Genomic DNA, 12059 nt, shown 5'->3' with positions numbered 1-12059 from the left:
CAACCCCCGGGTAAGTGGGAAACAAGGACCCTTGCCCTGGGCGGGAGCACCATCCTCCGTGCAACCGCCCTGCCCCAACTCGGTGACACACACAGCAAACACATCTCCCCTTCCACACACGCCACCCTCCAGCAACTGTGTCTCATCCAAGGCAGGAGCCTGCTCTGCCATCGTCCAGGTAGGCGACCTGATGACAGGTCCAGGAGACCCACTCTGCACCTGCAAAGCAAAGTACGAGCCAGGGAAAGATGCATGCTTAGGATTGATTGCATTTCGACGTAATGTGGGCTTCTACCTAGTTCTCTGACTGTTTGGCCACATGATAAGGTACATTGATGTTCTCCTAAAGCTTCCACTTCTTTTCAAATTCTTTATGATCCTCAGCACAGTAGGCCTCAGGGGAAGGTATTCAGCCCACGTGGGTGGCAAGAGCGAATTCTCAGCATCAGGTGCTGGTGTTGCCATTAGGAGGAGCAGAGTCTTTGGTATCAGACCAGGTGTGATGAAGGTGCGTCCCACAAAGTTCAGCAGCGCATGCAGGCAGGGGACACTCACGTGGCTGTGGAGCTGACTGGAAACCTTCCGGGTCCATCCTTGTCAAAGACTTCCCCAGCCGTGTTTGCCCGCTTGCCTGCCTCATGTGCCCATTATGCCGAATGTGAAAACTTTTGTTTGTTTAATGGTGTCAGATTATAAGAGGATTGGGGGTTGGCCAGGTACGTGGCGTGACGGCAAGAACACTGCACGCAGAGGGCTCAGGCCCAGCACCAACAATTTCAGGAATTCACCTGGAGATCACGTGCCTGGCCATCTGATTGGCCCAGAAGATCTCTAAGTCCCCCCCAGTGTGATGTCAATCTCATTGGGTAAATACTTAAGCTCTCCAGAAGTGTGTGTGAGGGGCAAAAGCTACATTTCATTCATTTTTTTTTTCTGTATCTCTATGCCCAGCACAGGCATCAGCCAAAACTGGTCAGTGTTTTTAAGTGACACTCATGAAGTGCATGTCACTGTTCAGATGTTTTATATAATGTAAAAAGGATGCTCTCAGTGTCCAAGAGCCCAAAGTCTGAGAGAGATTTTAACCTTTTTAATAAACTCCTAAATTTAGCTAATCATTGTGTGTTTGCTCTTTATTGGGGGATCGGGGGAAATGTAAAGAAAGCTGATTATTTGGAGGTTTCTGGTCATGGGGACTTCACCGCATGTTGCCTAAAATCCCACATGTTGGTGTTGACAAGATGGATCTTCCCCGGGCCCTTTGAAATAAAAACTCTTCTTTGGGTAGGCACTAGCCAAGCATCATATTTAGCAGGTGTCTTGTGATTATGGGATGCTTCTTTATGTAAATATGTGATCTTTTGCATATATAATTAATGTATGAGTTTGTGCGGGTAACCCTTGCGTGCTAGTGAGCAGAAAAGTAATGTGTATTATTGTTGCCACCTTGGGGGAAAGGCTGGTAGTTTGTTCTCGGTGAGCACGCCCCGTCACTCACATCGGCCCACCCACTGCCCCGCCAGGGCACTCGGGGCAGGAGACACTTGTTCCTTCTCACTCTCGTCACTGTGAGCCAGGGTTGCTACGGAGGCTCCTTTAAGGACAGTGCATCTGATGCCCACCGGGGTCTACAAGGGCCAGGCCAGCCCTTCAGGACCCTCTGCAAACCCACAGCCGTCTCCTTTCCACACTGGGAGCAGGCAGACAACCCACAAGGAGCCCACAGGGAGCCTCGGAAGGTATGTTCTCCTTTTCCTGAACACACCCCCAGACTCCTCTGCACTGCACCCTTCCTCGTTCCTGCCTCTCGGGCAGTAGCAAACATGTCCCCCACCAAGTCACAGCTCACCTCTCCCTCTATTCTCTGGCTCTCGGCCTCTCACACCTTGGAAAGGCCTTCGCCACCTCCCGCTGCACTGTATGTCCTCTCGTATCTGTATGTAAACATATTCAGGTCGTTTCAATCAAGAGAAAAGAACTCTCTCCACCACTTCTCCCCACTAGAGACATGGTCCTAGGTCTCCTCTCTGCTCCTCGGTACCGCAGCTTGAAGAACCATACCCTGGCTCCCCACTCCCTCGCCACCTGGTTTCCTCCCACCTTCTCTGTCCTCTGCAGCTGCTCTCCTTGAGGCCACAGGTGGCCCCCTTGGGGCTGATCCCATCACCCCTCATTTTGGTCGCCCTCTTCTGTAGCACCAGGGAAATGGTCTTCTTCCATAGCTTCCAATGGTCTTGGCTCCACAGCTGCCCACGAGCCAAGGTACAGAACAACAGGGGTCAGCACAAGGGCCCCTGCCACTGTGTCCAATGGCCAGCGAGGCAGAGGCTTGTCCTGGCTTAACCTTCCCTCTCAGGGCCTCTCACACATAAGATCCAGCAGGACGCTGCCAAAGCAGACGCTCGGCAAAGGACATTTCCATCCGGGTTGACGGGCTGGGGAAGAGGCGAGAGAGCTGGGGCTTTGAAGCCAAGCAGGGGAAGCTGTCTGGCGTCTGCAGCGGGGCTGCGCCCAGCCGAATGCATCCACCGTTAGCACTGTCTTTGATGGCATAGTCCTTTCCAGGTTTCCAACCTAACGCGACCGACATTCGGGCTGGCAGGAAGGGCTGTCAAAGACAGAAGATGAGATATTTATAGTCTCGCGATCCATGTGGAACCTTTAACACCATTTCCAGAACTTCGAGTTCCGCTTCCCGTGAAGGCTCCTTTGTAGCACGAAAGCTCGTGCTGATTCGTCCCCGGCCTCTGCCAAACGGAGCCGCATTTCTACCACCTATGGCAAGAGATTGTTGACATGAGCTGAGCACAATATTTCAAAAGAGGGCCAAAAAAAGATGGCAGGTCACACCAAGCTAACAGGTCCTGGTCTTTGGACCCAAAATAACACATACCAGAGGCTGTGCTTCATTAGAACCTCATCACACAGACGGAAACCGCTCCGCCACCCCAACACACACCACGCCCAGGTCTTCCCATCAGGCGATGAATTGAGACTCAATGGAACAGGGCACAGACGCTTGCTTTTCTTTCGCCACTCCAAGGACTCTCGCACTGACCCACCCACGTACACCAACCCTGCAGCAAACTCAAAGCAAAGTGGTTAAAAGCCTGAGCCCTGCAGTCAGACGACTGGTTCCGGGCCTGGGCTGCACAGTGAGTACTGGCAGAACCTTGGGCCAGTTGCTCCCCACGTCCCAGTTTCCCTATTTGTGAAGCAGGGGAAATAACAGCAACTCCCCTGAGGGATGCTGTGAGTACGGAATGAGTTAGCGCATCTAAGAGCTTAGAACAGTGCCTGGCACATACTAAGTTCTCAATAAATGGCAACCACTGTGATTAGCTGTTCCTTTGGACCCACTTATTAATGCCATGCATGCCAAGGGACACCTGTTCCGGCAAGCGTCCCTTTCTGTCACACAAGCACTGGTTCAATATTTGGGCTGTTGCATGTTTGTATACTGGCCGAGCACACTACCATGGGGACTTTGAACAGGTAAATGTCCATGGAATTGAAATCAATTCCTAGCCCAGCAACTCATATGTGAATATGCAGTTTCCTTTCTGTGCAGTTTATTTTTTCAACCTTTTATCAGATCTTCTGCCTGTTTGACCCTATTTGGTTCATAAAGCTAATTATATTAACAAATATTAAAGAAGAGGAAAGGGGAAGAGCAGGGAGAAGAGGGGGGAGCTAATTAAATCCACTTCTTAAAGAATGTCTACCAAAAATGTATAGATGATGGTACTTATAGATTAAATTTTGAAAGAAACTTTTCTCCTGTCACCCTAAAAGACACATCTTTGAAACTTCTAAGTAATCATTAATGTCATGTAGCTTCATGGTCTCATTTACTTCTTGTTTATTCACTGTCGTGAAAGTAATAAAAGCAAGTCCTTGTTTCTCAAGTGTTAGACCTTTTTTCAATAACCAGGTGATACTGAGAAGCACTTAAGTAAATTTTAAAAAAACACTCCGCTTAGACCCAGTGGTGTGTGACCTCCATGGTGCATCCTTGGAGGTCATCCTTTCTTTCCGTTGCTACGGGGTCCTGCTTATCCAAGTTCTCCACCCTTCACCAGTTAGATGGGAATTGCCTATCTGATATATAAAATTCCACCGAGAGGTTCTTAACAGACCTGGATGAAACTGACAAAAGACTTCCCCGGAAGCAGCTGAACCCACACACTGGAACGGAAACTTCGTGCAGCCTCTGCCTGTGTAGAGCAAGTTTGAAATGTCACATATCGTAGAACAGAGTCCCTTCCGTGACCACCGGTGATCCCTGCCTCCCGACATTCACCCCTGTGTGTGATCCCCTTCCTTTGAGTGTGGCAGGATCTGCCACTTGCTTCTTACAAATAGACTGTGGCAAAGGTGACGGTGTGTCTCTCCCATGATCACATTACAATCTGACTCTCTGTCACTCCCCAGCTGGCCTCCAAGAAGGAGTGTGCCATGTGGGGGAGAAGCCCACGTGGCGGGGAATGGTGGGTGGCCCCTACACGCTCTGGGCTGCCTTTAGCCCTCGGTCTTACAAGCACAAGCAAACGAATTTCTGCTGAAAACCGGAGACCGCTTGAAAGTGGAATTTTCCATTTTGAGCATTCAGATGAGACCCAGGCCCAGCCAACACCTTCGCTGCAGCCTGGCGAGACCCTAAAGCAGAGAACCAGCTGTATCACACCCCAAATCCTGGCTGACAGACTGTGAGATCGTCAGAATACGCCATTTCCTGCCACTAAGTGTGTAGCAATTTGTTACACAGCAATAGGTAACTAATACACATATCCAAAAGATTCAGATCCGTAAAGATGTACTAGTTCTATTTCTCTATGACTGAACTCCACCTCCATTTCACTTGATGACTGAAAATAAAAACTCAATTCAAATAATTGGTTGTTTCCAGTTGAGAACTCAGCCTGTGGAGGGAGGTATTGTAGTTTTCCAACTGGAGGATTCTCCGCTGCTCTGCCCTCCTCCCTGCCTTTGTGGCAATCTAAGTCTGGGGCGGGGGTGAAAACAGGGGTGGGAAGAAAACAGGCTTCAGGGCAGAGAACAGGCAGCTCAGGGTGAGGACGGGCCTCATTCTCAGGGAAGCCATCCCTCGTGGTCTGTGCGTGTTGCATGCTGACAGCCACTGTTCAAGTCCCTGGTTGCTGCCATGGCCTCTGCACTTCACTGTTCTGACCTTATGGGTCCTCTGGTCCAGCTGGCAACCTGCTCCTCACTGATGCCTCGGAACCTCCTCCACTAAAGGCCTCCCTCAACCTCAGGTTGTTGGCTACTCCAGGGCCATGAGCTCTGGTCCCATCCTCGGAGGCTTGCGGTGCTCCCAGACTATGCGCTGGGGCTCCTTGCATCTCACTGCATGGTTTTTGCCCTTCAGAGATTTAATTCTGGAAGGAGGAGGACTGTCTGGGGGCCATCTCAGGTAACTTCCCAGAGCTCTGCTCTAGCCTCATTGCCTCCAAAACTTCTTGCTTGTCGACATTTTTTTTTTTGCAACTAATTGGAAAGCAGCCTTTGTATTATATTCTGTGTCCCCTCCAGGATTTGGGCTTGTTTTATACTTTTTGTGCTCTACCCTCCAAGCTTTCTTGTCAAGGCTCACACATCCTTTGTCTCTCAACAAACCCCAGCTCTCATACATCAAAAATCCCTTGGTTTTCCGACTGTTGCCTTTACAGTAGATTTCAGGGGCCCATTTGGGACTCCGAGTCAAGAATTTTGCCTGTATACTAGACATTGTCATCCTTTCCTATGGGACCTGGGAGACAAGAAGCTGCCTGAACACTTGTGCAAAGATAGGAGGAAATGGGAGGAAAATATCAGGATGGTCCCCTGCCACACAAGCCTCATGTAACAAGCTATGAGGGTACAGTGGGAAGATCATGCCCCCCACAGACTATGTGGAAGACCTAACCTGGCACCTGTGAAGGTGACCTTATTTCAAAATAGATTCTTCACAGCTGCAATCAAATTAAGATGAGGTCATACTTGATTAGGACGGGCTCCACTCCAACATGACTCATGTCCTTATAAGAGGAGAAAAGACCCAGACACACAGGAAAACAGCCGTGTGTTGCTGGAGACACAGATCCTGTGATGCACCTACAGGTCAAGAGACAGCAAGGATGACCAGAATCACTGGAAACTGGAAGAGACAAGGAAAGATTCTCCTCTGGAGCCTTCAGGGGGACACCTTGATTTTAGGCTTCCACCCTCTAGGGCCAGAAGAGGATAAATTCCCATTGTTTGATATAATTCATTATGGCAGCCCTGGGAAATGAGTACAGACAGCTAGACAGGGACTGGTTGCCACCACGAAATGACAGCCGGCTGCACCTTTCTTCCCCACCAGACTCAAACGCCGTGAGCAGGGCAGTTACCATTCCTCAGGTGCAAGTGGGCAAACACCCACCCCACGTGATTTAAGTAAGAAAGAGATTGTGTTGACTAGAGCAGAAGTGTGGGAACAGGCCTGATCAGCTTCAGGTGCAGCTGAGAGTGGCCCCGCCCCCTCGCAGCTTCGTCTTGTCCCCCCTTGTTCTCCATCCTCCCAAGGCTCCACTTGGGCTGTGGGTCCTGCTGTTTGATTCCCCCCTTGCTTTTGTCTTCCAGCGATCAATCAGCCAGTCAGTCAACCATATAATCAATTTTTATCTGGAATTCTCACTCAGCCTGAGGCAGTTTTGCCTGGTGGTTAGGAGCCCAGATTGTGGAGCCAGTCTCCCCACCAGCTCTGAGTTCCTGGGTGAGTTACGAAGCTCTCTGTGCCTCGTTCACAAAGCAGAGACCACCAGGAGTGAGCTCACTCTCACCAGGAGTGAGCTCATGGTGTTGCTTAGAACACTAAGTAAACTGAAGGACATTCAGTGCCCGCAAGTAAGTGAATTAAGATCTCCCATTGTGGAGAACAGGGTCTCTGTAAGCACCACGCAGCATCCCTGTTTGTGGAAGTTGTGACATAGTGTGAAGTCTTTTTCATTTACCAGGAGAACGTTTCGAACAAACCTGTGCTATAGACTCACCATTCCCAGAAATTACACAGATGAAAAAAGTGAAGCTCGGAGAGGCTTCGTGTCCATGCAAGATAACCAGGCTGCCACAGCATGTGGCCAAGATTCCAAAATAGGTTCCCATTTGCCAGTGTGGAGATTTTTCACTACGCTTTTGACCTCTCCCTTTCCTTTGGGTCTTTTCTTCTCTGTCAACCAACATGCCTAAGTCTCCGTCGCCCTAAAAATATCTTTCCCTCTCCCCTGCTGGGGCCTGCTGGCCCCTGAAGGCCCTAAAGCTTCCATTATCTGTCTCCACTTTTATGTACCAGAACCTCTTACAGAAAGGAGCCTCCAGGGATGTTGCATGACCTGCGCACTGACCTGTGCGGTTCTGGAAGCTGGCTAAATGGTCCCTGCCAGGCTGTGGTGGTTGTGTGCGGAGCTGGTGCTTCAGGTCCACAAGGAGGGCCATGGGGAAGGAACGATGGGTGCAGGTAGGGGAGAGCGAGGCCAGGGGGACCCAGGAGCTGGACCCAGAACCCATGGGAATAGGCTGGAATCTGTGGGGACTCTGCTTTGAGAACTGCTGCTTCCCCTTATTTGGGAAGGAGGCATTCGAACTGTAGCGTGATGGGGAGGGTCAAGCTCACCGCACTGGACATAGCACACAGCACATGGCTCGTTAATCACAGACACTCAGAGCCCAGGGGTGGAGGATGCCACATGCAGGTCCACTCGAGAGTGACACTCAGGAACAGAGTGAACAAGCAGCGACTGTGGGTGGCAGGCTCTGTAGTAACAAAAGGGTGAGGGGACCCCCAGTTCCCGCTGGAGAATGGCATCGGCTTGCCTGAATAGGTCTGTGGCTGGCAGAGAACGGAAGCCTGCTTCCAGCAGTACACAGGCCCTGCGCCTGGTCCTTGTGATAAGAGTGGTTGAACCAGGGGGCTTGATCTGCAGGAGCAGAACAGGAGGCAGCCGTGCATGTGAGCCCCTTGAGGTCCTCCGCGTTTACCCAGGTGTGAAGGCACACGTCCGTTAGGTCTTAAACTAGTCTCTTCCACCCTAGCCTCCCTCACCACCGACAGGTGGCCAGGGTGCCCTGCAGGAGAAGCTGCCATTCCTTTCCATGGAGCTAAGCCCCCCACCCCCACCCAAGAGGTGGAGGAGCAGAGTGGACATTCAGCAGAAACCGGCACATCGGGCCAGCAGATGAGGACAATGCGCACAGCAGTGACACTGCCAGGACCCTGTGCGTTCATCTCCCAAGGGCTGAAGGACCTTCTCCTTCATCCTGAAAACTTCACGCAAATGCCCTGTGGCCCCTAACTCCACCCCATGCAGGAGGGGAATTCTGGGACACATGGTTACAGCTTGGCTGAGGCCACGTGGTGCGGCCACCACACAGCCCCCACCTTTCTTCTCGGCCCAAAGCAACTTCCACTTCCTCCAGGGGAGGCTTTCCTAACCATCCCCACTGAAAACAGCCCCTCCCTCCTCTGAACCTCCAAAACACTTTATCTCTCTCTAATGGCGCTCCTCGCCTATTGCTAGATGACAATTTGTGATTACATTTCATCTCCCGTAATAATAATGATAGAGAAGCCGCTGCGTGCCAGGGCTTGCCAGGTCTTGCCAGGGCTTCCATATGTTACCTCCCATCTTCCCAGTGGCCCAGGACAGAAGCATTATCATCCCCATTTTCCAGGGGCAGAAACACAGCTCGACTCAAGGGAGGTGCCTTCAGGAGAAAGTGGCAACTAGGCTAAGAGCCCCGTCCAGCCTCCTCTGTCAGGCCTCAGCCCTCAGCTGCCTGAGGGCGGGGACTGCGCTTTTTCTGTGTAATTTCCATGACAACTGGCTCTGTAGGCTGGGGCCATTCAAATCCTTTCCCAGTGTGCAAAGGAAAGGACCCATTTTTATAGAGACCAGACTGCAGTTGGGGAAAATCTCGAGTCACCATGCCATGCCTGGAAGAGGGAGAGGGAACAGGAGGAAGAGGAGGAGGGGAAGCTGGGGAGGAGGTGTGACCTGCTCTGAGGGAGGACTAGCCAGCCACAAATCCAATGTCAGGGCCATGCTGCCAGGACCTGAGTGTGGAGCCCCAGAGTGTGGGGGGCAGTTCTGAGACCTGATGGGGCTGAGAAAGAAAGGCAGGCTCTGAGCAGGAAGTGGTCAGGAAGCTGCTGTCTGGGGAAAGGGAGTTCGCCATAGCAGCTTGGGAGGGACAGATGTGGGAAAAAACCAGACTGCAGGCTCCCCTCCTGGTCATCATCCCAGTGAGCTGACACTTTGCAAGAGTGCAGCTGCACTGCGCATGTGAGTACATGGACACATTCAGATTTCCAAAGGTGAGAATTGTAAACTTGGATGTGAACCTGGGGCTCATGCTGAGTCAACACCCTCACAGAGGCTTCTTCTGAAGAAATATGAAAGAATAAATAACATATTGTGAGCTTGATAATAGGAGCATCAGACATACAATTTGTGAATCCCTTTTCTTTCTCCCCCTGTTGTGACCCTGAGAAGTTCTAAGGCGGTAACAAAAGCCATTTTCCTCCTTCACAGCAACCATAATTCTTATTGACAGAAAATCCTCCAAAAATTGATTGATTTGGTCAACACCATTTTCACCTTACAAAGACATTAACTATATATGCAAAAGACCACATATTTACATAAAGAAGCATCCCATAATCTCAACCCCTTGCTACAGGCAGGTGTCAGGACCTACCATTTCAGTTACGTGGATTGTGCAAGAATTGCTCGAATAGGGGAATCATTACAGCCCATGTATTCAGAAAGTCCCAGCTACCTATTAAAAAAAGTTAACATAAAATTATGATAATAATTATGATAATAATTTATCATTATTTTTAGTTATATTTTATTTTTTTATTCCTAAAGTTGCAATTTACTCAATAATGCCCTGGAACCCTGCAGACACTGACGAGCATATTCAAAGGCCCATTGTGTGTACCTAGAATGTCATTCACACTGGACCCCAATCAATTCTTCAAGGGGTCCCACAGTTTGTTTTTGCCAAAGAACAAAGGGGAAACTTTCTGGCATGAGCTTTCTTCTGATGAGCTCCACAAAGTAGAGGGATTCAAAATAGAGGACTGGCAAAAGAAGACATGGCCCATAAATGCTGTGGAATAAATGCTCAGCCAAAAGAACAGAGGAAATGCTGCCCTTTGTGACAACATGGAAGGACCTTGAGACTGGTATGCTAAGTGAGATAAGTCAACCAGAAAAAAGCTGAGAACCATATGATTTCACTCATGCTTGGGATACAAAACTCAAACTCATAGACAAAGACAACAGATGATGGTTTAACAGATGGTAGTTACCAGGGTGGGGGGTTAGTTAAGAGTAAAAGGGGCCAAATATATGGAAAAATTTAAAAAAGAGGGAGTCAAATTGCTTTGCCCAAGGTCATGAAGTAAATGCATCAAAAGATAAAGCAGATATGCTCTTGGTCTTCTCGCTAGTCCAATGTCTACCCAGAGGCTAAACAGAATCACAAGGGTCCATCACTTTTACTCCTCCAATGTCAAGAGTATTGAGAAGCCATGAAGACAGGGTCTGCTTCCCTAGGCCGTGACTTTGGATGACAGTCACTTCCTAAAAGGGTAGAAGTCAATCTCTGCCCAAGTTATATAGTCTTTTCTTCATGAAACTTTCACTAAAATTTAAAGAACATTGTTGACAAAGCACCAGTGCTTCTTGCTTAACTGTTCGGTTTAAGAGCTGATCCTGCCCATACTCCCTCCCCACACACGGAAGCACCAGGAAATGTTTTACGTCTGTGCTATGGAGCATGGCCTTGGGTCCAAGTGGGGCTGAGTACTTCTGGCCTGAGAAAGCTGGGGTTGACCACCTCTGAATGGCCACAGTCTCGAGTTCAACCAATGCGGTAGCTGTATTCTGGGCAACTAACGTGATCCCTGCAAAACAAAACCCATTTCAAGTTTTATTTTTGTCATTGCTAGCAACAAGAGCACAGGGCCACTGTAAACCCAGCCTTGAAATCCCAAGGTCAGATAATTGTCAATATTTTCTAGGACTTTATGTTCTTGTAATAAAACTTCTGAAAGCCAAGCAGAGCAAATGAGTGCATGTGAGAATGGTGAAGTGTGTCTTGGGTTGATTGTGTCCTCCAAAAAGATATGTCCAAATCCCAATCCACCCTCAACCCCTGAATGTGACCTTATTGGGAAATGGGGTCTTTGCAGAGGTAATCAAATTATGATGAGGTCAGACTGAATGAGGATGGGCCCTACTTCCGAGGATTGGTGTCCTTATAAGGAAAGTAAAATTCGAACACAGTGACACTCGGGAGAATGCCACAGGATGACAGAGGCAGGGATGGGAGTGGTGCAGCTACAAACCACAGAACAGCAAAGACCAGCAGACAGCGCCGGAAGCTGAGAAGAGGCAAGAACAGTTCTCCCCAGAGTCTCGCAGGAGCCTCACCTCCCAGCATCTTGATTTCAGATCCAGCTGGACCTTCAGCCTCCAGCTGGTTGGTGGTTCTTTGTTTCCACAGCCCTAAGAAACTAGCACACGATGCTGGGTTATTGTCTGTTGTTTGTTTGCCTCTCTGTTTATTTGTTTGTTTGTCTTCCATCACAGTTTCTATTTAATATCCTTTTGTGTTAGGTTCAGGTGTACTGCATAGTGGTTAGACAATCCTATACTTTACATAGTGGTCCCCTGGTAACTTCCAGTGCCTACCTGACACCATCCACAGTTACTGCAATATTATTATTGACTATTTTCTATGCTGTACTTTACATCCTTATGACTACGTTGTAACTGCCAACCTGTTCATCTCAATCTCTTTACCTTTTTCACCCAGTCCCCCACCCCCCTAGCAACTCTCAGTCCGTTTTCTGTATCTATGAGTCTGTTCCTGCTCTGTTGTTTCTTTTTTAATTTCACTCATTACAAAGCACATATGTCAGAGGTTGCCACCCTCCCTGACATGTCCATTTTTCCCTCGACAAAGCTCACAGGTAACAGGGAAAATGGGATTCCATGACCCCCACA

This window comes from Sturnira hondurensis, unplaced genomic scaffold (genome assembly GCF_014824575.4).
Source record: "Sturnira hondurensis isolate 20B ecotype Veracruz unplaced genomic scaffold, ASM1482457v3 Scaffold0003874, whole genome shotgun sequence".
Classification (NCBI taxonomy): domain Eukaryota; kingdom Metazoa; phylum Chordata; class Mammalia; order Chiroptera; family Phyllostomidae; genus Sturnira; species Sturnira hondurensis.
Note: the sequence above shows the minus strand (reverse complement) of the source record.